At 38.1% G+C, this 24,622-nt stretch overlaps 1 protein-coding gene across 1 annotated transcript in view; it reads right to left on the bottom strand.

Moving 5' to 3' along the window:
* Window positions 1–21,999, bottom strand: part of Rbp (RIM-binding protein) — a 388,051-nt gene extending 366,052 nt beyond the window's left edge. Inside the window, exons 1-2 of the mRNA XM_068230934.1 lie at window positions 21,915–21,999; window positions 4,582–4,659 (exon numbers count right to left, since the gene is read on the bottom strand). The gene's annotated coding sequence lies outside the window, so the exon portion shown is untranslated. The remainder of the gene's footprint in view (window positions 1–4,581; window positions 4,660–21,914) is intronic.
* Between the last annotated feature and the right edge of the window lie 2,623 nt (window positions 22,000–24,622).

Here is a 24,622-nt window from a genome sequence, read left to right as displayed (position 1 = left end):
CTTTTTAAAATGTTTTCCACTTTATATTTTAAACTTGTCTAATCTCTTTTTAGATATAATTAATCTTCCAAGCTGAAGATGTCCTGTAAAGAGGGACAAAGATCAAAGCCCAGAGAAGACAGCTAAAATAACGTGGTCCTTAGTAGGCCGATACGATCAAAGAACAATAGGATAATATGGTATTTAACTATATAGTATTGACTAATTACGTGTTTATTTCTTGATAAGGCAAAAGATAATAAATGTATTGAAAGGTGGGAACTCCCTCAGTTATAATCTCACTGAGAAGGAAGTGTTATGTGTTAAAAGTGTAGGACATTTTGGTTAGTATGCTTTTAAGAGAGAAAATATGACAAGAGGAAAGGAGCCAGTCATGAGAGAAATAATAGGTTAGATCAGGGAGCAAAATTTCCAGTTGCAATACTGATAAAATATTGGTCTTTCAGGAATGATGGAAGTGGACAGCAGTGATTTCTTGCTGGTTTACATTTTTATACTGTGTTCTGATATTTTCCAGTAGGCTACTTTTCATGAGTCAGTGTTCAGTACAGTTGACAATTTACAAGCATTACATGATAGTATGTTTCTTACAGTATAGCAATGACCTAAGTAACCACCTCAGTAAAGAAATTAAAGTGATCTTCTGTCCTTTTATAAAAGGGGTAAGGTAAGATGCTAGACTGTATCCCACATGCAAGTATCTCTGAAACAAAGCAAGACTGAATTGGCCTGTAACAGTGTAGAAACCCTCCCGTTCTATGAAAAGAAAAAAATGTGAAAATATCAAAAATCTTCTCTTGTTAAGAAGGAAATTCAACAAAGATTCAATCAATTTTTCAATCATTAATGATCTGCATTTAGGGCGATTGCCCAGGTGGCAGATTCCCTATCAACTGTCTATCTCATATTTACATTTATTTATAATTGTTTACGTAGACTTTTCTTCAACGTACTTGGAAATTTATGCAACATTCCACTCCCTTACCCGTTGTCCTTTAAAATAATATTTTCCCCAATCTGTCCTCTTGACTTCCAGCTTTTATCTTCATACTAAAATAACTCAATTTTTGACTGGTCATGGCAAATTTGGTTATTATTTTCATCGATTTGGAATCAATCGTTCTGATGGCCACATGCGTGTCTGTGGATCCTCACAAACACTGGACCATCTACTGTTTGAATGTGCTGCATTTGAAAGAAGAAGGCATGACTTGAACTCTCATTCAAATTATTGCAACACTAAATTATCAAAACCCCTGCATCATTTGTTTAAGAAGCCAATCTGTTACAAATATTTTATGAACTTCATCCACTTCATTTTCTGCCAATAAGATACATGAATTCATTTTCATTGTAAAACTGAATATGCATTTTTACTATAACCCTAGTATACTATGTAAAATAGGGCTCCAAACTGCTTTGGATATTCAATCATAATATCTTCATATTATGATCTTCCCTACATTTAAAAGCTCTGCTCAAATTTATTCTTCTACCTACATCATTCCACGCCAACTTACCACTGACAGCTCAAAACATACCGCATATTAAATAACTCTAGTATGTTTTTATTGTTCTCCCACCTATTCAATATAATACAATCTTAAAAGTTAGGACTTTGTCCTTATCAAAATGTTAACATAAAATTAATACATTGGATGGTACATGTTTCGCCTATCAATAGTAAGCATCATCAGCCATTTTTTACCTTAGGAATGGATCAGGTACCTGATTGGGAATGACTTATGAATACTATTAAAAACTTTGTCTTGTAAAACGGATTGGCGATCGTTAAACAACTATTACAAAATAAAATGTGGTATACTATTACTTAACAATATTGTGTTAATATTTGAGTCTAAAAACATGACAATTATTAGAAGATTACAACATAGGCGGTTGGTTCTTGATATTAAAAGATATTACAATAAAGGTAAAAATCAGAAAGCAGATTCCATTTAATTGTCAAATGGCGTGTTGTTAAAAACTTGAGGAAAGTTGAGCATTGATAATGGTCGTTGATTCTTGTAGTTCATAGGTATTGATTTTCATTTATATGCTTATAAATATTGAAGAATTTTCATATGGCCTGGTTCTTTTTAAGATAATATTAGTTGGAATGATGGTGCCATAGGCTATATTGAAGTTTGTGCAGACGTCATTAGGCCATCTTCTTTGATGTAGTATTTGTAGGAAGAGTTTGTGATAGGTGTGGCTGTTTGTTGTTGAACGTGTGAACCTCAAGTTTCAAGTTTTGTAAATGGAACAATGTGTCAGATGCTTACATTATAACATGCTTTAGACTTCCATCGTTCTCATTTGAAGTTTGGGTTTCACCGATAGCCTTGGCAGCCCTCAGTATACGCCACTGGTGCTGATCACCGTGGCATGTTGATTGTCTTTTAACCAAAGTCTTAACGTCAAAAGGCGTTCATTATATCCAGTGGGAAGCTCTGACAGTTCCTTGAGAAAATTATTCTTGATAGCACAGCCTACTCCGTGTAATCAGTGCTCACTGGTAGCTTTCCCCTTCCAGAACAAGAAGTTGTAACCTGCACCTTGTTCATTCAACTGACCTTCATCAGCAAGATGGGTTTCCCGGAGTGCTGCTATGTCGCTGTTATATCTTCTTAATTTTCTACTCACTATAGCTGCTCTCCTTTCAGGTCTCTCAGTTGTAGGGTCATCAATGAGTGTTCTTACATTCCATTTTGCAAAATATAATTTCTTACTTGTTTGACTGCATAAAGGTGATACCATCGACCGCGGCTATCTGATCGGTAATAATAGTGGCTGACTATGTTAACGGCACCTTTTCTAGCCCCTGCCCAATGTGAGGTGAGCAGAGTGGACCCTAAATAGGACTGCTCAGACGTAGATGCAGCAACCAAATCGCTCTACAGCCACCGCCCTAAGCAAGATGACCGATCACACATCTACCGCCTACATGCCAAGTTATCACTAGAGGCTTCCAGACATCACAATCCTGCCTCCATCGCAACTTCTTGATCACCGCAGGACTTTTGGAAGAAGTCATAAGTTGTTGGAAGACTGCTGTGCATGAATTCTTTTAGAGTGAGAGTGTTGTGCACATCAACAAATGCACCTTACTTGATAACTTGGAAATATGTTCAATGGCAAGCAGAAGCAAGATGACTGAAGGATTCCTAATCACTGCAGCCTTCATCCGCTATTCCAGTCGCGTACGGACACCCTGTCTGAACAACTGGTCCGCCATTGAGGACTTTCTATGCTGCTGACCACATGTGGTTCATTTGCCTTTAGGGGAAGTTTCCCACCCCAAAGGGAAAGAGAGTGCCCTAACCACTACCAGCTCATGGCATGATAGCAGGGGACTCCTTATCCCAAGAGTCATTTGGTCGCCAGAGCCTCACGTTCAGGTAAGGTTGACATTTGAGTAGAACACCTTATAATGTAACGTTATACAACAGGAAGATGTATGACAATGGATTGTAAATAAATGGTAAAAACAAGTATATCAAATGAAACAAAATAAACAATAAAACATAGAAAAGAAGAGCATAAACGAAGAACATAATATCTCCATACAGTAAGTGCATTAAAAGGCATAACTGTAGACAGGCAGATGGAAAGAGTGAGCAAAAAAACATAGAAATACGAAAGTCATGCTATGGTAGCCACAGAATTCATTTACGACCTTCTCATTAAGGTAACTATAACTCGCTGTAATGTATAATATCTTAATAACCTGGAAATATACTGTAATACAACCTAAAATGCTGCAGACGTACACAACAGAAAGTTGCCCAGTAACAGCTGTAAAACATAATAGGTTAGAAAACGGGTGTAACCAACTCAAAAACGTGCACATTTAAAAACATGGATAGGCATAGAAACACAATTTGTGTAGGGAAATGTGCATTGAACCTTGTGCACATGGACAGGAAAATTTGTCATATTACTCAGTCCATGGCAACCATGTAAACAAATGTCAACAATAGTAATTATGTGAAAATACCTTAAAATAGATCAAGAAAACCAGTGTAACAACAGTTGAACAACAAAACATGACCTAATAACATGATATAAACCAGAAAACCAACTATAGACTACACATCTCAAAAATGTAATAAACCATTAATATATGGAGAGCATATATATTTCTCATTCATCTTCATCTAAGAGTAAATAATACAATGGATAGCAAAGCAAAGCAAAGTCACCTCCGTACAGGCCATGAAGGCCCTTGGAGGAGTGGAAGGTAAAGGCTTCCACCATTGTTAACCTCGGCACGTGATGGGGTAGAGTGGTCAGCTCTACGCCCGGCCACCTTTGCCCCCAGGAATTAACCTGGTACTCATTTTTTGTGTAGGCTGAGTGAACCTCAGGGCCATATGCACCTCCAGAAGTGGAAATCTCGTTTCTTAAATTTTACGACTTCCTGACAGGGATTCGAACCCCCGTCCTTCCAAATACAATGGATAGATGGATAGATAAATTCACAAATCATCCTTCTGACAATATCAGAAAAAAGTAACTTTTAATCACTCTACTGAAGAGTTGCAATGTGTAATACTATGATAAAATACATGAACTGACCTTGAGGATGGTCTCCAGAGTGTCCTGCTGCTTGCCGGGTTGAGCTGCTCCTGGCAGCCCCCGGCAGTCACCACTCACCTGCAAACAGGAAGAAGAAAAAAAAAACGTAAAGCATCAAATGAAGAGTTTGTGGTTGGTTGTCTAAGAAGTTGTAATTTTGTTCCTTTCCATGAGGCTTCCCTGATAGTTAGAAATGAATGCTGGATATGTAGGAGAATGAGAAATGTATAGAATACAGGGAAGACAAGTGAACAAGTGAACAACTTCTTCTTTCTGAAAAGTTTCTGCTTATGTAAGTTATTGACAGAGACTTTTCCAATCTTCTCTTTTTTCTCCATGGTCTATCATCCATCACTGTCTCCCATTGTAGTTCTCTCTGATTTATGTCAACCTCCACCTGATCCCTTCATCTTGTTTGTGGTCTTCCAATTGGTCTTCTTCCAGATTCTGTCCATTCCAGAGCTCTTGTTGGTAATCTTTCTTGTCCCATTCTTTTGATGTGGCCGAACCATTTCAGCCTATTTCTCTCCATAGTTTCTTTTAGGGGGTTGATCTGTACCATATTTCGTATTATTTTATTTCTTATCTTGTCCCTCCTCATTTTACCCAAGATCTCTAGCAGAAAGCGCACCTCTGTTGCTTGTAATCTGCTCAGATCATTTTTTGTCCAAGTCCAACATTCAGATTCATAGGTATATTGGCAAATAATCTTTTTTTTTTTTTTTTTTTTTTTTTGCTAGGGGCTTTACGTCGCACCGACACAGATAGGTCTTATGGCAACGATGGGATAGGAAAGGCCTGGGAGTTGGAAGGAAGCGGCCGTGGCCTTAATTAAGGTACAGCCCCAGCATTTGCCTGGTGTGAAAATGGGAAACCACGGAAAACCATTTTCAGGGCTGCCGATAGTGGGATTCGAACCTACTATCTCCCGGATGCAAGCTCACAGCCGCGCGCCTCTACGCGCTCGGCCAGGCAAATAATCTGATTTAGATATCGTGATTTTTGCTTTGGTAGGTAATTTTTAATTTCTAATTATGTCTGATACACAGTATTTTTTGAAGCCTCTGTGGTTCAGGCGGCCTCGTGTCGGTCTCTCACCGCTGGGTTCCATGGTTCAAATCCCGGTCATTCCATGTGAGATTTGTGCTGGGCAAAGCGGAGGCAGGAGAGGTTTTTCTCTGGGTACTCCGTTTTTCCTGGTCGTTTTTCATTCCAGCAACACTCTCCATTATCATTTCATTTCATCTGTCAGTCGTTAATCATTGCTCCAGAGGAGTGCGACAGGCCTCGGCAGCCGGCACAATTCCTATCCTCACTGCAAGGTGGAGGCTTCATTCATTCCATCCTTGACCTGGTCAATGACTGGAAAACAGGCTGTAGGTTTTTTCACACAGTAATATTTTGAGCAATTTCCATCCTCTCCAAAATTTCTTCCTTGATGTTTCCTTTCCCAGTTAGCATACTTCCTAGGTATTTAAAAGCTCTACGTCTTTAAGAATTTTTCCATTACACCTGTCATCCTTCAGTTTTCTGTTTTCGCTACTAATTTCATTACCTCACTTTTCGTTAAGCTTATTTCCATGCCTGCTTCTTCAATTGTCCTCTGCCAGGTATTTAGTTGTTCTTCCAATTTTTGTTCATTTTCTTTCCATATAATCACATCATCTGCAGATACTATGACTTTCATATACCAGTAATTTGCCGTTGACACCTGGTGAGCTTTCTTCATAAGAACAAACAACTAGGGCTAGATTTATGAAGGAAATATCCTGCTATCCTACTCAATGTATGAGGTGATATTTTATTAATGGCCAATTTCTCAGAATTTAGTAAGGGAATATAATTTCATTTGAGAAAAATGAAGAGAATGGAATAAAATTACAATGGTAAAACAGCAGTATATACAAGGTAAGAATAAAATGGCTGCAGAGTAAAAGGATTAGCATAGGATAGAGAAAATGAGAATTAATAAGAAGACCAAAAGTATGATAATTGGAGGAAAAGGTAGAAATTGTCATATTAGTTTAGGGGGAGAAGAAATAGAGCAAGTCAGTAACTACAAGTATTTGGGAAGTATGATCAGAGATGATATGTATTGCACAACAGAAATTAAGAAAAGAATTGCCATAGCAAAAGAAGGCTTTAAGAAAAAATCAAAATTACTTTGTGGAGGAAAAGACTTGCTAAGTGTTACATTTGGAGCATAGCGCTGTATGGCACAGAGACTTGGACATTGAGAAAGAAAGATGAGAGAAGATTGGAGGCACTAGAGATGTAGGTATGGAGGAGAATAGAACGAGTGAAATGGGAAGACCGGGTAAGGAATGAGGAGGTATTACGAAGAGTTGGAGAAGAACGAAGTATGTTACAAATCATTAGAAGGAGCAAAATGAACTGGATCGGACATTGTTTGAGGAGGGACTGTTTACTGAAAGAAGGAATAGAAGGAATGGTGAAAGGCAAACGAGGAAGAGGAAGGAAAAAATATCAAATGTTGGACAATATCCAAGAATAAAATATTCAGACATGAAAAACTTGGCGCAGGACAGGCAACAGTGGAAGAGGTTCATCCCATGACAAGACCTGCCAATAAGGCAGAATACCTAGATGATGCCAGGACAAGGCAAGTGAAGAAGACCTCACTAGGTTTGTTACAGATGCCCTCAAACCGTCGATTTAGGCATTCTTGTATAATAGGGTAATTATTATTTGCTCTTGGGCTCCACAATCACACTTTGGAGAACCAAGTATGTCCCACAGAAATGCATTACATCTACCACGGCCTGTTCATGCACAACTTAGTTGGCATCATGTGACTTTTGGCAACTGAGTTCCTGGAAGAGATTCAGTCGGGTCTTCTAGTTTGACATGGCATGATCTAGGATCAGTTTTCCACATCTCCTTCCACATGTTCTTGATCAGGAATGGCTCCAGTTGCTTAACAGTGTCACCAGTCCAAAAAGGCTTCCTGGATTTCAGACATGAGAAGGGTGGGTTACTCAATAAAAAATAAATTGGCAGGTGCCTGAAGCCGATGGAATTTTGAGTCTACCAATACAAGACTGGCAATTTTTGTTTTTCTAGTGGTTTAATGTCAAGGTAACTCAGACAGGTTTTTGATGACAAGATAAGAAAGGACGAGGACTTCTTGGAAAGAAACAGGTGTTGATCATTTGAGCCACAGGGCCTGCAGAATGGGAAATTATAAGGCGTGATCAAAAAGTTTCTGTTTGAGGGCGTTGCTATGCAACGTAGCATGACTCCAATGCAGGTACCAGTATGTAAACACGGAGATGTAGACAAAGGGATTAGTGTGGCAGTCGTGTTGTGCCGAGGTGCGTGCGTTAAATACGGCCACGTGAACTATTTGTGATACAATTCCTTTAGTTTTGTCAATTGCCACCTTTTCAATACAATAAAAGTATAGTACAAAGTTACATATTTATTATGATGTTTATATGGTACATGTTTCGCTCCTTTTCGTGAGCATCATCAGCCAAACTATCATTAATCTAAGATTGTATAAGATCATAAAACAATTCTTTTGGTTCAAGATTGCTCCTATAAAACTAATTGATAATCTTATAACATTTTAAAAGTCACACAACAATAAAACTATGTCTTAAGCTAAAACTTTTTGTCTAAAATCTTCTTCAGTCTAACATTTTATTGCCGAAACTCATCTGGTGAACATCTTTTAAAATTGTTTAAAAATAAGAATAAAATAAAAAACTTTTGAGATCTAGCTAGTTGTGTTGATTCCTGTTGCTTGTTTGGCTGATGATGCTCACGAAAAGGAGCGAAACATGTACCATATAAACATCATAATAAATATGTAACTTTGTACTATATTTTTATTGTATTGAAAAGGTGGCAATTGACAAAACTAAAGGAATTGTATCACAAGTAGATCTTCAATACGGACAAGAAAAATGAAGTTTATAACCTGCACGTGAACTATGGCGATGATATTATCAAATGCGTCCAAACAGGACCAAAGTGCTGTTATTCTGTTCTTGGCTGCCAAAGGACAAACACCGGTGGACATCCATCGGAGAATGAAGACTGTGTATGGGGCAGCATGTCTGTCGAAAACCACTGTTATGGAATGGTACACCAAGTTCTGTGCAGGTTGCGTCGACCCAAGATGCCGGTCGATCTGGGATGCGTTGGTGGGATGAGTGCCACAATGCTCACGGCAAGTTTGTCTGACTGGCATCCCAATTCAAGACTGTACAGCCGTCAAACGGAAACTTTGTGATCGCCCCTTATATTTTCCCCCCAGAATATCATGTCTAAAAGTAAGTCAGAGAGAGCTATATCCTAAGGAAATGCGACCATAGTTTCCACTTGCTTTCAGCAATATAGTACTGTAAGTATCAAAACAGCTACACCATGTTCAGCAATAAAGCATTTAAATCATTCAACAGACTAAGTTCCTTGTAACCATCAAAAAGACTGCTGATTTTTATCACAGACCATTTCATACATTGGTCTTTCTACACTATTCAATATGGGTTAATTTCAGCTTGCCAACAGACCGCAATGATTCAACAGAGTTGTTTTGATTTATAATTGTATGCAGCTGCTTTATAATTTTAATAGAGTATTGATCCTATTGTTTCCGGGACTACCGAGACTACCATTATACAGTAACATGTTACAAGCAAAACTTACAAAAACAGAACAGTGCATAAGTAAGCAATACTTTAACACAGCTATTAAGCCTTGAATGAGAAGTCTTAAAAACTATGATGCAAGTTGTCATATACAGTAGCATACCTGCCAACTTTACAAAACCAAAAATTGAGAGATTTGGATATGAAAATCAGGAAAAATCAGGAGATACAATTGATCGAATCTGCTTATTCTATATGTCTTGTGCAATACAGGAGTACTATGGTACGGTATATTATAACACTTATTGTCTCAAAACCCGACTGTTGCTATACGAGGGTACAAGGCTAAAAATTACACATCTCTATTCCCTCACAGGAAGTATATGAGTAAGATGACCGGTCTCTGATAAGCCTTCCGAAAATAGTATGAACTCATGCTCCACATGTGTGAATCAGTCTTGCACTTAGATGCCAGTACTTAGCAAATGCATATATTAATAGAACAATGCTATTTTTATCAAGTAATAAATTAAAATTTGCCTGAACTGTCTTCAAATGGCTCCTAAAATCTCTACAAAATTCACTAGTCGCTATCTTTGAAATTTTGTCGCTAAATTACTTAAAGTATCTGGGAGATAGTGGGTTCGAACTCCACTGTCGGCAGCCCTGAAAATGGTTTTCCGTGGTTTCCCATTTTCACACCAGGCAAATGCTGGGGCTGTATCTTAATTAAGGCCATGGCCGCTTCCTTCCTACTTTATTACTTTTGTCTCTAAAAATAATAATTATAAATTCTTCTTCTTCTTATTCTTTGCTTCCTTCTCGTTAAGGTGGATGGACTTTGATTTTTAGAATTTTAGACAAGGCATGTGAGATTTTAGAAATCATGACCTATGGTTAGAATATATAAGGTTTTTTTGTTTTGCTTCGGATTTCAATAAAAAGAGGTCCTGGCATGTGAGATTTTAGAAATTAGGAATCACAACCTATGTTTAGAATATATAAGGTGTTTTTGTTTTGCTTCGAATTTCAATAAAAAGAGGTCCCATGGCTAATGATTGCAAGTTTAAAGGCAATTGAAATGACAAGACCTCTCACAACTCTAATTCCAATTATAGCTGGCATCTTAAATTGTGCTGCTGCCTATGACAGGGTATGAACGATTTCTCCTTTGTACAAAAATGTATTAGATATTTTTCTCATCCTCGCCCAGATTTGAACCCAGAATGTTGAATGTTGAGCAGGCCTGTCAAAGTACCACTCTGATACTGAAATCTACCTAAAATTAAAATCAGTCTTCCAAAGATAGCCTGATCAAAGCCTATGAGGAAGGGGGATGATGAGTTTGTCTTACGATACTTGAGCTCTGATAAAATTACTGCTGAGCCACCTTGGAATAATAGCAACGATATTTAATGTTTTTCTAACACTCTCACAATCCCTGTACATGGATATTATCTTCCGCAGAGCCTAGCGCAGAACAAGAGGTGCTTATTGTGATGTGATAACTCCTGCGGATCATGTGGTCCCACTCCTTTGCTCAGCGCCACGTGCTACCAACTGTCAGAACACACACTTGATTTAATAGCACTATAGGCTTAGGTCATATTTACGGCTTTATGGTCTCAAGGCTCTTTATATATCACTATTCTCCCATACAAGTGTCAGGGGTTGCCTAACCACAAGCAAAAATAAGAGAATTACTGAGTGAAAATCAATAAATTTCATTACTTAGAAATTATCAGCAAAATTATTCGCACTGCCTTGCACTTTGCATCCGCCAGACACTAACTTCACATATCCATGCAGAGCTTTAGTTATAGTGTTACATTTTGTTTTTTCAACAGACTGAAAAACTGTAATTTGTATCAGAAAAGCGGATGTGATTGGATGTGTTAGGAGTTAATGATATTCAGATAAGGGAAGATTACAAGAAAGATGGTGTCGAATGGACCTTTTGCTGCCCTACAAATATCTGAATACCTTTGTCAGATTTGAACCCATTATCTTGGAATCCAGAGGCCAACACTCAACTACCGAGTGGTTGTGGTGATTATTCTTTTAAGAGGAAGTACAAGTACTCAGCAGAGCTTATCATCATTACATAATGGACATCAGCACTGAACAGTTTCAGAAACAGGATAAGAGTAGTGTCACAGTTGTTCCATGGGATGGTTCCTTTTCCCCAACCTTAATATTGGAGATGTGCACGAGCTGGTCTTTCAAGCTCCGAAGTACTCTGGAGCACCCTCACGGCGGTCTTTAGAGTGATTGGAGTACAAGCAGCAGCTACCTTTGAATGCTCACTTCTACCTGACCGTCGGGCTAGCGAGCTCTGCTTAGTAAGCCTAATGGTCTCCAAGTTTGATACAATAGAGAAGTGACATCAGGAAATATTACACAGCTGTCCCATCTTTGGAGTACCTTGTCATTCCTTAGAGATGGAGACTGTAAATGAGGTAACAGAGAAACTAAATAATAAGCAGTATGGTGTAGAGGACAATTGAAAGGTGAAAATCAAAGTGTGGGAATGATTTTACATTGCCTTTTTTTTTATTTGACAAAGGGGTTCGAATCCACTATCTCCCAGCTGTGCGCGCCTAACCGCATGGCAAACTTGCCTGGTATACTGTCATTAATGACAAGGTTAAAAAGGCTAGCTTTGTGAAGTGCAAACTTGGAGGATGTACTGTATTTTAAAGAAATCCAGCACTGGTACTTCATCTATACACAATTGCTCCGGATCAACGAATCATGGAAGCTCATCGACCAACATTTCCACATTCAGTAGCATTGTAAAATATAAGATTACCGAGGCCTGTGTAGAAATGTGTGCATTAGACCTGTAGCTATTCAGTATCATGTTGGGATGTAGTTTTCGTAAGGTGGTACAAGAACTAATTAACATGGGTAATGAATTACGAAAAGTTGATGTTTCCGATGTACTATCTCATCATACAACTGTTTCATGCTGATGTCATAAACTAGTCAATGACACTAGTCGCTCAGTTATCCCGGAAGTTGTAGAGGCAATAAGAGATTATCGTTGTTCAGCTACTGCTGATAGGTGGACTGATAATTATCGAAAGAATTATTTCCTGTTGCTCGCCATGCATTACTTCCATCATTCGGTCCTCAAAAGTAGAATACCATTAACATGACTCTTCCCTAAAGTACCAAAGTCTGGTGACAATATTATTTGAGAAATTACAGAACAGAATGGCTTGTTGGGTGTTCACTTGTCATATCTACGAAAGGTTGGTTACTTTCGTAACAGATCAGCATTCGAACATGAAGAAGGCATTTATAAGTTTAATGTTTTCTTTAGTTATGCTATAGATAGACACTAGCATTTAACAAGCTGGTCCATGGACTTTGAGGCTCGGACCGTACTTCAGGCGGTCCTGGTCTTTCAGTCCCTGTGCCACAGTGAGCTGAGCTTGAAAAAATTGTGCAGCGAAGAGCTGGTCCAATCCAAGCTCAAGACAGTAAACGACATCTCTACTTATTAGTTACCTATATTCAGTAAAGCATACTGTATCTAAAGATAGTACTGATAAGTTCAGACCAGTCAACTTCTAGCAGAGGTGTCGACTTGATAAACGTATTTACAGTGAAACTAGCAAGCCCAAATTATATCCACTTCCTTAGACTTGGTTTTTAGCCTAAAGCAGAAGATTTGGTGTTGTCCCAATAATCTTGTTAATAGGAAACACCCAAAGAAATATACAGACAATGAATACAGTTTTTTCCATTTATTCCAATTGCTTTGTCGTTATTACACATTGCAGCACTGCAGGATTATGTTGCTTAGTTGCCCTAGAAATTAAGTCATTAGCTATAGGATGCACGTTGGACTCATCATCATCATCATCATCATCATCACCATCATTTCTTCGCTCCAGCAAGCTGGTGCGGTTGAGTATGAGCCTCCTCCAGTTTGTCCTATCCATCCACAGATGCTGCCAGTTCACATCTCTAATTTCAAGGTCCTTCAATATCTGTTTTTCCCAAACATCACAAGGTCTTCCTCTTTGTCTCTTCCCAGGAACATTGTGGTCAAAGTATGTGTGAGGAGTCCTGTGAGGGTCCATTCTTTTCATGTGACCATACCATTGCAATCTCTTCACTTCTAGAGTCTCCAGCAAACTTCTTTCCAATCCAAGCTGTTGCCGGATATCCACATTCCTTATTTTATCCATTTTTGTTTTTTGCAGACAGGAACGGAGGAACTTCATTTCTGTTGCCTGAAGACGACTCTTTGTTGGTCCAGTAAGTGTTACTGCTTCTAGGCCATACGTCAATATAGGTACCAGATATATTTTGTACAAGCTGATCTTGGAAACTATAGAACTGTTTCATCCCAAAATATTTGACGTACAGAGTGATAGAATTTGGAAGCTTTCTGTATTCTGTTGCTAATCTCTTGATGTATGGTATTGTCTGATGATAGAACACTACCTAAATACTGGAAGTTGTCTACAATATTCATCTCCTCATCTCCAATTCTTAGATGATCAGTTATGATTGCAAGATGCTTAGAAGTCACTGTTGATCTCAGCTGGAGTTTCATTCTTCTCAGACTTGAAAATAACCTTCCTGTTGTAGAGATCAAGTCATTTCCACTACTGCATTTCTGCTGTACCAGTGGATATACAGGAGACATCATCAGTAGGAGTCAAACAAACTTGAACAACTCTGCAACCATGATCTTCATTTCTGGGTTTATCCAAAAAATATCAATCACAGATACTACACCGAGAATGCTCTTATTTCTCGTTATCAAAATATCCAAAAGCATGTCTTGGTGTCACATTACCCTTTCTTTATACATCATCTTTAGTGGTCATTAAGCTCCTTAAACTGCCTTCTGTTTATTTCCTTACTTAAGTGCTTAGGATTTAGGACGCACCTGGTGGTCATGATCATTAAGGTATCAAGTCTATATGGTGTGACACTGTGGTTAGCTGGTTCGAGTCCCATTGGTTGAAAAAAATATTTACAATCAGAATGTTGGCTGGCAGGGTAAGAGAGGTGGTGATATACAGTTTCTAATCACTAGATTCCATGCCAAAAGCCTGGATTTAATTCCAAAACACTCTGCAATGTTCATATGGAGTGAAGGCACATGATGCTGTTGATGGCAATTCGTCCATCGGATGGAGATATTAAGCCTTGAGAAGACCCCTTGGTGGTGTCTGACAGGAGTAGACTATGTGCCGGCACCAGGTTTCACCCACTTTCTTCCTACTATCACATATCACAAAGGACATCAGGTAATAAAAACTCACTATCTCACATCATACTTGGCCCTGTAGAGAAACAGGATAAGGGTTGGGCACACATATATTTAGTTATAGGAGGGTCCAGGCCCTATTAAACATTTTTTTTTTTGGCAGGAGTGAAGGAACCTGGGCCTCATAGAGCAGGTGCACCTGACTTCTAGCAAAATAAATTAGGTCCACGTTCATCTGGGGAAGACAAGGAGAGAGAACTAAAAACGGGAAAATTTTCTGTCAGTATGTTGTGGAAAGAAGTGCTTTTGGAAACCAAACTGGATAAAATTAAGTGGTTTGGTCACCTAAATAAAATGGGTAATTTTAATTAAAAGCCGTAAGAATGGTGAAGAAATGCACATGACAAGACTATGCCAAATGGTCTGGGTAAGACAACAGGAATGGCTGGGCAGAATAAACTCATTTATGACCAAACTCATTTTACTGAAGTGGAGAAATTGCAGATACAGATGATGGTGATGATGATGATGATGACGATGATGATGATCACCACTGTCTAACAGCACCTATAGATCAATTGAACTTCTCCACTTCTCCTTCTGAGTTTATTCTCTGTTGCAAACCTGTTACAACTTAAATGAACATTTTTCCCTCTCTTATCTATGACAATGAGATACCAGTATCCAAGACTAAAGTGGTGTCAGTTGGGAAGAAATCTACAACTGAATGTCGATATAAAAACTGGAACAAGTAGATCATTTCAAGTATTTAGGATGTGCATTTCCCCAGGATGGTAGTATAATAAGTAAAATCAACTCACAAGAGATAATCAGGCTAAAGCAGTGAGCCTGAGTTTGCAATCAATGATATTCTGTAAGAAAGAGGCAAATTCTCAGATGAAATTATCTTTACATTGGTATGTTTTGATACCGGCCTACAGGAATAAAAGCTAGGTGGGCCCAGATATCTTATTCAAAAGTTGGAAGTAACAGACATGGAGGTAGCGAGAATGATTGTTGGTACAAACAGGTGAGAACAATAGCAGGAGGTTTCTTGGAATGAGAAGATGAAGGCTAAGTTAGGAATGACATTTCTGGATGAAGCTGCAAGTATGCACTAGCTTCAGTAGTGGGGTCCTGAGAGGCCAACGGAGGAGGATAGCTCAGCTGGGAGAATGTGAACTTGGTCGTGGAGTGTAAGAGAAGTAGGAGACCAATGCAACAAAGAACAGACTCAAGTTTTTAATAATAGGAAGTGTAGAGCAACCTCCTGATTGCAACCTCAAGCTAAATGAGACCACAGAGCTAATTGCAAATAGAGGATTGCAGAAGCTTTTCCTAGTTAACTGCTATTGGTTGTAACATTACACTATACCAGGTAGGTTTTTAGTGTCAATAGGACTAGGTCTAGGACTGAAAAGGATGCAGTTGTGGCCTTAATTAAGGTAAAACCTAGAATGAAAGTATGGAAAACACAGAAAATCACCTTCATGGTTGCTGATGGTGGGGGTTTGAACCCAATATTGTGACAGTTTCATTATGTCTGATAGTGTGCTTTGGACAGAGTGTTATATCTTCATGTTAGATGGCTTTGCACACGTCTTGCTTTCATTTAGTGATCTGTTACTTTTGTTTTATTTTCCTTTTGGTTATTCGATCTCTGCCATGAGATTACAGACCTGTGTCAGCAGAAATACAAAACTTGTTTGTAAAGGAAAAGAGATGTTTCCGATGAAAGTTACGAGAGGGTTGAAAGCCATACGCGAATATCACCTAAGTCAAGTTCTACAGGCGAGTGGTGTGATAAACAAATATTACAGTCAGAAGTTCATTCTCCTAGTAATAAAATATACATCATTTTGTCACCATCAATCCTTGTAGTACAAAGACACTCATTATATGGAATGAATTTTATGTAATATTAAATTGGGACATGAACTCTATTACTACTTCCGGTGTGTGCCGTTGTTCAACAAGGTCACTCACTTGCCAGCTGTGACTCGTTCACTTGCTTGAGGGGTCAATCTTCCAGCTGACTTCAGAAAACGACGTTCCAGCCTTCGAATAACATCGAGTACAATGAAACATGTCATTCTAGCCATTCTATTATTTATGCAGAGCATAGAAGCTAACAGACGTCAACCTTATCGAGACTGCCAAAGTACGTATTAATCTGTGATATTGAAAACGATACACGACTTGACAACTTTACTAATATTTTTGTACAAGTTTCCGCTATGAAATCAAGAGAACTTTAACCACCGATTCGACATGGAGACATTACCCATTGCTAGAGGCATGATTTTTTCACATTAACCATAAACGCGACAAAAAATATTTTGAAGCGATTTTGCGATATCTTTACGAATCATATGTTTCTGGTTAAGAAAATATGGATATTATGTTCACAAATTAAAGCAAATTAAAGCGATAAGGCCATTTTAAAGCAAAATTCAATTATTATGCAATAAGCGCGATATTACAGCGAAATCTGTAGTGAATAACGAACTTGACATTTTGTTCCAAGATTATGTATAAAAAGAAAAGGAAGAGCGAACAAAGATTCATTAACAGGAAAGAAATATGTTATCATTAATATTCTGGAAAATCTCTTTAAGACATAGCATCAAAGAAAAAGGGTTGGCTCCAGGCTTCTTGCCAAACAAAATCTTTGGAATGTTGTTCTTGTGGTGGCTGGTAATCCCACCCCAGCCTGTCTCCTCACGGCATTGTGCAATGCTGGAATCCCGAATGACGTCTACAAGCAGCACAATTGACTGGTGTATTTCGGCTTCGTGATCAGGTAAAATTAAGAAAGTGATCGCAGACAGTAGCGAAGATGGGTCGCTCGACAAGTGTTACAGTGCACAGCAGAGCTAAACAGTTTGCAAGAGAAGGTTTATGTTTCGGAAAGCAATTTTAATGTGTAAATTTTGTAATGTTCGTATCGAGTGGGAGGAAAAAGATACTGTCTCAAAACATTGTTTTAAAAATTAGGAACATTCGAAACGTAAATTTAGCACTCCAACAGTGAAACAGCCAGCAACAATAGAACTCTCATTATATTTGCAAAAGAAAGCTAAGAGTGAGAAAATAGAATTTATTCACCAAACAACAGCGATGTTACTCAAAGCCAACATCTGCTGGAGAAGGTAGACGACCCTGCAGTCCCAAAATTGCTTCAAAAGTATGTACCAGGTATGTACAGTCTATCAATTAAACCTCCACAATCAACGATCAGGAGCCTCCGTGACTCAGGCGGCAGCGCGCCGGCCTTTCACCGCTGGGTTCTGTGGTTCAAATCCTCATCAATCCATGTGAGATTTGTGCTGGACAAAGTGGAGGCAGGACAGGTTTTTCTCTGGGTACTCCAGTTTTCCCTGTCATATTTCATTCCAGCAACTCTCTCCAGTATCATTTCATTTGCCATTCATTAATCATTGCCCCAGAGGAGTGTGACAGGCTTTGGCAGGCAGGACAATTCCTATCCTCGCCGCTAGATGGGGGCTTCATTCATTCCACTCCTGACCTGGTCGAATGACTGGAAACAGGCTGTGGATTTTCATTTTCAATCAACGATCAGTGATAGTAATGAAACCTTTAATGATTAATTTTAGAATTTCATTAAAGCAAAATTAAAGCGATATGGCAATATCTATTTCACAAAATAATGTGAAAATTAGTATCCTACTCGCAAAATCATTAAAAAATTAATGCGAAAAAATCATGCCGCTACCCTTTGCTGTGTGTGACTTCATCATGAAAGCTTAAGCTCTGGAACCGCCGCCAAGCACATCAAGATGAGAGAATACTTGCCATGATCACAGCATTGGGGCAATCAATCTTTGTCCAGGATGAAGGAGTCGAATAAAGCTAAGTCGACACAAATCTTATAATAATTATCTATTCAGTAGTTGGTTAGTTGATTTCTTCATAGTCGTTGAATGGTCTTGTAAGTTAGTGTAACCTTGTAGTTTTCACGTTTTGATGTGTAGTAGTTTTAGTACACAGTCTTAGTGTATTTCCACTTACTTCAGGCAATTTTAGATAATCTGTGTTGGCTGGTATACTGCAACTGTCATGGTAATTTATGATTATCCACATACATTTCCATAAAATTTTCTCAATTATTTCTATATGGGGCATAATTAATCAAAATTTCAGTGATATTCAATTTATCAGCTTAGTGTAGGCGCCACTTGTGGTGAATGTGTTCGTATCTTTATAAGGTTATAACTTATATTTTTCTCATTTCCAACGTCATCATATTAAACAAATTTTCGATTCTAGATTATGTGCATTCTGAATATTATGTGTGGGACATTATGTAATCACAAGATTCGGGTGATAGAATTGATTCCACTATTTCGAATCAAACCTCATATCTATTGAAATTCGATATTGGAGAAACTCATAAATTTTGACAGTGATACTGGGAGATAGGCTGGATCTTCTAAATGTTAAATGTAGTGTCAGAGGATTACGTATGCGAAGTATATTTTACGTGTCATTGTGTATTAGATTTGTGACATCCTGGGTGGATCGCGAATGTGTTTAAATGGGCCTGATATTGAATAGGTCAGGATTGGTATATTATCAGTATAGTGTCTTCGAGACATAAATATGTTACACTTTGGTGTAGTTTTCAATATGAGATTTACGCCATGATAAATAGCAGATTGTCGCGTACGCACGAATGGATGATTGTGGAGATGTTTAGAGATCCTCATTTGATATTTAATATTTGATTCTTTCGTGCCCAGTACATTTTATTCCGAGAGTTTTCCGAACCTAACATCACTTCATTATTTCTTCATGATAAATTCAGAATGTCTTCGAGATTGTTCTCCAACTTTCAATGACTTTCTTGTTGGAAGAACACATTTAAATTAAAACAGGCTGACGTTCTTTCTTAAATTTGTTGACGAGGAATTGTGATGGATAAACGTTTAATTTGCATGTTGTACAAATGTGTACATATTGTAGAATGCTGTAGATATTATATATAAATTAGAACTTTGGTTGTGGGAGACAGTGATTGATTTTGGTTTCATTGATTTTTCAAGTCATTTCATATGTGTTATTTTTGAATTAGTCAATGTCGTTTCTACATTTCAGCGTGTAGATTATGCACTGTTGTGTTGTGAGAGAAGAGATTTTCTTTAATTTTGGATGGACCATTTAAAGTGATATTTCACAACTTAAAGTTTTATTTCCTTTGAGTTAATTGAACTACAGGTAACTAGTCATGAACAGAAACTTATTTCTTTTTGTGTCGATTCAGTTTTAGAGTGAATTAGTACACCAATTATGTTCCTTAAATAATTATTGTAAATTAATATCTCAGTAAGAGGGCTTGTGATAGGGTATGATTTTCTTACCGATTTATTTTTTGATATTTTCCAGATTTGATCGAGGGAACACAGATCTTTCACAAGTAAATTAAATGAAAATTGTTCACTTATATCTCAAGATGCAAAATATTGTAATTATTGATTTGTCAGGGTGAGATAGGGAAAACTCATATGTACCATCCCATCTTGATACACTTTCTTTGTACTTTAAGAGCAAGAATTAATTTTATGTTAACGATCATTTTCCATCATCACAGATAGCGAGAATGATGAGTGTATTTTATTTAAATAAACCATGCCATTGTTCAAGATTTATTCAGTTTTCTTATATGCCAAATCCCACATCATTTCTTTCATGTGTGCTAAATCCTTACCGAGCACCCCTGAGGTGTCTCAATGTTCTTCGACAGAATGTTCTAACGGGTGCAATATCTCCCAAATGTATAGGTAGTGGTGGTGGTAATTATTGTTTTAAGAGGAAGTACAACTGGGTAACCATCCTCTATATAACACTAATCAGAGAGTCCGGCTCCATAGCTAAATGATTAGCATGCTGGCCTCTGGTCCAGAGGGTCCTGGGTTTGATTCCCCGGCAGGTCAGGGATTTTAACCTTAATTGGTTCATTTCGGTGGCTCGGGGACTGGGTGTGTGTGTGCCATCTTCAGCATTAGAATTCATCACAGGTAGGCCAATACATTGGCACTGCCAGTGGCTCCAAGTAGCCTACGCAGTGGCCTCCACGGTATGCACTAGCCATACGTCTTGGTGGGTGTGCTAAGTACCAACTGATGAGCCCAACTTAGCACATGGGGGCAAAACAAGGAGTGAGTTAGCTGGAAAATTTATAATGTCCAATAACGGCCCACTTTTATTGGTATTATAAATTTATTCGTTCGGGACAAATATTTCAGGTTTCCTATGGGAATCAACATCTATATCATCCACTTGGCTAGTCGAAAAATATTCTTGGCAGAGAATCCTGTTCCATTCCGTTCGATTTGACTCATGGTGATTGCCATCTCTATCTCCCGTTTAAACACATGTTGAAAACAAATTCTGTTCGGTTCGATTCCATTCCACTAGGTGGGAGCAGGCCTTAACACTTCCATTAATATTCTGATATGTAATTTTCATCCTTTGTAATGTCAGTGCATGCAGCCATGTTTGATTACTACCTGCCAAGCCAGAGAGTGTACTTCCTCCGATCATGGAAGAATAGTATTCCTTGCTAGATACTATTTGATTCTCTAACCTTTCCCAGCTCCCAAATGTATTCAACAGATGGCAGAGCGTTCTTAATAACTTACATGCTCCTAAGAGAAAAAAGTCTACATACAGACAGACTCCATCATGACATACACTTTAGACATTATCTGGGAAAACCTATCGAAGGATAACCTAGCTACACTAGAAAGAGCGAAGGTCATGTATCCTAAAAATGTTCTGTTCTCCACCCGGCCATTAAAAAAAAATCTCCTATGAGACTAACCTACAAGCTCAAAAAACACTATATAGAAGAACTGCAAATAAAATTACCATTGCCTTCTACGACACAATACCAGGCTTTACATCAAGAACCCCAGGATAGAAAGCAAATATGTAGATAGATTTTTACCAAACAGATGGAACGATGACATCAGAATGGATGAATTCAGAGTACAAACGGCGGCATATCAGAACGCGCTACTTATTAAATGTTCATAACACCATTGAAAAGGGTAAGCAAAACAATATGACTGCGACAGGCATATCAAGACGAGTTATCTGACCTCTTTATGTGGAGCAGCATGGGTTCTCTAGTAATAATGTACTTTTGATGATTTTTGAAGACATCGAGTTGCCAGAATTGTGTCTGCAGGAGTTCTTTTACATGCCACTAAATCTACCGACATGAGGCTGATGTATTTGAGCACTATCAAATATCACCAGACTAAGCTAGGATCAAACCTGCCAAGTTAGGGTCAAAAGGCCAGCGTCTCAACCATCTGAGCCTCTTAGCCTGGCTGTATGTGTATATATATAAAACATGTTATTGACTAATGTCTTCATAAAATAAGCCTCAGTGACTCATGCATGGTTAAGGTATTTTGTTTACAAGAACTAGTGCTACCTTCATCACTTACATTCTGCAAGTGTTGGACTTGTTTCTGAAGGTCAGTGTTCTGGATTGTTAGCTCGGTGTTCTTCTCCAGAACACGCACCAGTTGATCCTCCTGAAACAAGAACACATCACATTAGTATTTACAGTCAAGTCACATATATAGAGAGACTGATGGTGATGGTGGTGATTACTGTTTCAAGAGGAAGTACAACAAGAAATGAAACACATAAAAGGACAAACATTTCTGCAGTCAGCGAGTTACCTTACTTCTCTACAAAATACTTGCACTCTATGAAGTGCGCTCAATAACGTGCAATACGGCAATTGATTTAAGGACAGGAACTATGAAGTACTGTGTACATGTTAAATGAATGCAATCACTGCCTTTTTAACTGCAACATTTGTAATGGACATAGTACTTCAAGAATTCCTATTTTGGGCTGTAAATGGTGACTGGTGGGACATATGTAACAGAAGCCGGACAACCACACAGCAAACAAGATACTTGATTGGAATCCACAAAGGAGGAGGAGGAAAGACAGACCCAGGATAAAATGGTAGTGGGCAGTAGGAGTGAAAGGTCATCAACAGAGAAGAAGCTGGGGTGAAATGAAAGCTCTATCTAAGAGATGAACAATATACCGGTAGCACTCTTTTGCTGCAGCCCTATGCTCTCCATCACAGGAAATAAGTCAAAGAAATCAGTCCTTTCTTGGGAGTGTCTTGCTGAAAATGACCATATTCATGACAAAAACCACTGCAACAGGTAATTTCAATAATGTTATGAACATTAATCATTAATTAACAAGATAAAAATGTTGTATCATGAGAGTAAAAGCAGTGTACAAGTGGGGAGTGTTGACTCTGAAGTGCACTGTTGCCATTATTGTTTATTATATTGATGGATGAAATCATAAAATGTGTAAAAAAGAGTATCAGTCGTGATGAAGTAAATGCTTTGGTATTTGCAGATGATGTGGTGATTTGGGGGGACATTTGGAATGAAAATCTGAAGGAGTTTGTATTAGTAATCAGTAAAAAGAAATCTGTAGTCATGCACTGTGGAAAAGAGAAAAAGAGAAGCCAAGTGAACATAGAGAGAGAATGGTTAGAGAATGTAGAACAGTTTACATATCTGGGTAGCATTATTAATGGAAGAAATGAAATCAACCCTGAAATTAATAACAGATTAAGTAAAGGTACAACATTTTATCATCAAGTCAAGAGAGCTTTTATGGGATGACAAAGTACCCAAGAGAATGAAATTAACGTTATATAAACAGTATTTCATACCAATTGTAACAAGTATAATAATGTTACCATACCGTATGTTTTCTTTTTCACATAGTTTATACATTTATTACTCAAAATTAGTTTTGACAGACTGAAGAGTCTAACAGTAATAAATTATCTGAATCGAAAATGAAAAGAGATGGCTTCAAATATTGCAAATCAACACACTTATTACATCTGTTGTCCAAGAGATGTCAAATACCAACGATAATGAGTGAAGCTTCACATAATGAACTGAGACCACATTCCTCAATTATGATGACTGATCCAATCTTTATCAATATGGAAAGGTTAATGTAGGAACAAGATGAGTGAAGTTTCCTGTTGCTTTCTTCATTAAGCCAAAAGCTATTAGGCCTACTCATCAGTCCAATAAGCCCACTGACATAAATACAAGGCCATGGTTCTGATTTAAGAATAAACAGTCACATCTTTACAGTTCAGGTTTTTCGCGAGACCGTGACAAAATCAACACTCGTGAACACCCACCGAACACCACAAGCCTTGGAAGTAAATAAACTCGCCAACCATTCGTTATGAAGGGACTGATGACACCTGACGGAATCACAGGACGGAATGATGTAACAAGCTACCTGCCTACTGTTCTCTTCTTCACTTCTCTATCTTTTTCATATCGTCGAAGTCAAAGACGAGACCAATAATAATAATAATAATAATAATAATAATAATAATAATAATAATAATAATAATAATAATAATAATAATAACTGCTTTACGTCCCACTAACTTCTTTTCCGGTTTTCGGAGACGCCGAGGTGCCGGAATTGAGTCCCGCAGGAGTTCTTTTACGTGCCGGCACGAGGCTGACGTATTTGAGCACCTTCAAATACCACCGGACTGAACCAGGATCGAACGTCAGAAAGCCAGCGCCTCAATCGTCTGAGCCACTCAGCGCGGCAAAGACAAGACCGAGACAGATAAATGGTAGTAGGCAACTAACTTGCTCTACTCTATTATAGTAGAAGACCTATTATAGCAAAGTATTTGCCTAGTAACAGTGCGTTGTAAGCACAATGTCACGGCAAGAAATGTGATCTGGATTATCCTGCTCTACTTGTGGTTCTGTAACCAAAGAGTACCGTATGTAGCTTTAACCAATGCATTTTATTTTATTTCTTTCCGAAAAATTGCGTTAGTCATTGATGACAGTTTTTTTTTCTTTTATGGGAGTTCAGTAGCCTATTATGTGATGACTTAGGTTAGACCTGCCGGTACCGTAGGTCTATTTGTTACAGATTTATCACGTTTCAATATTGCATCGATCCTTACAGTGAAATTAAATGATTAGGCCTGATCATAAAGTAAGGTTACTTACGGAACATACAGAATACAAAATGAAGTAAAGAAATCCTCATCATATTCCTTAGCCGTTGCCTACGCCTTAGTCCTTACGGAAAGGAAAATACTAAGGTCACA

This window comes from Anabrus simplex, chromosome X (genome assembly GCF_040414725.1).
Source record: "Anabrus simplex isolate iqAnaSimp1 chromosome X, ASM4041472v1, whole genome shotgun sequence".
NCBI classification, from domain to species: Eukaryota; Metazoa; Arthropoda; class Insecta; order Orthoptera; family Tettigoniidae; genus Anabrus; species Anabrus simplex.
The sequence above is the reverse complement of the archived record's forward strand: the minus strand, read 5'-3'. Positions and strand labels throughout refer to the sequence as shown.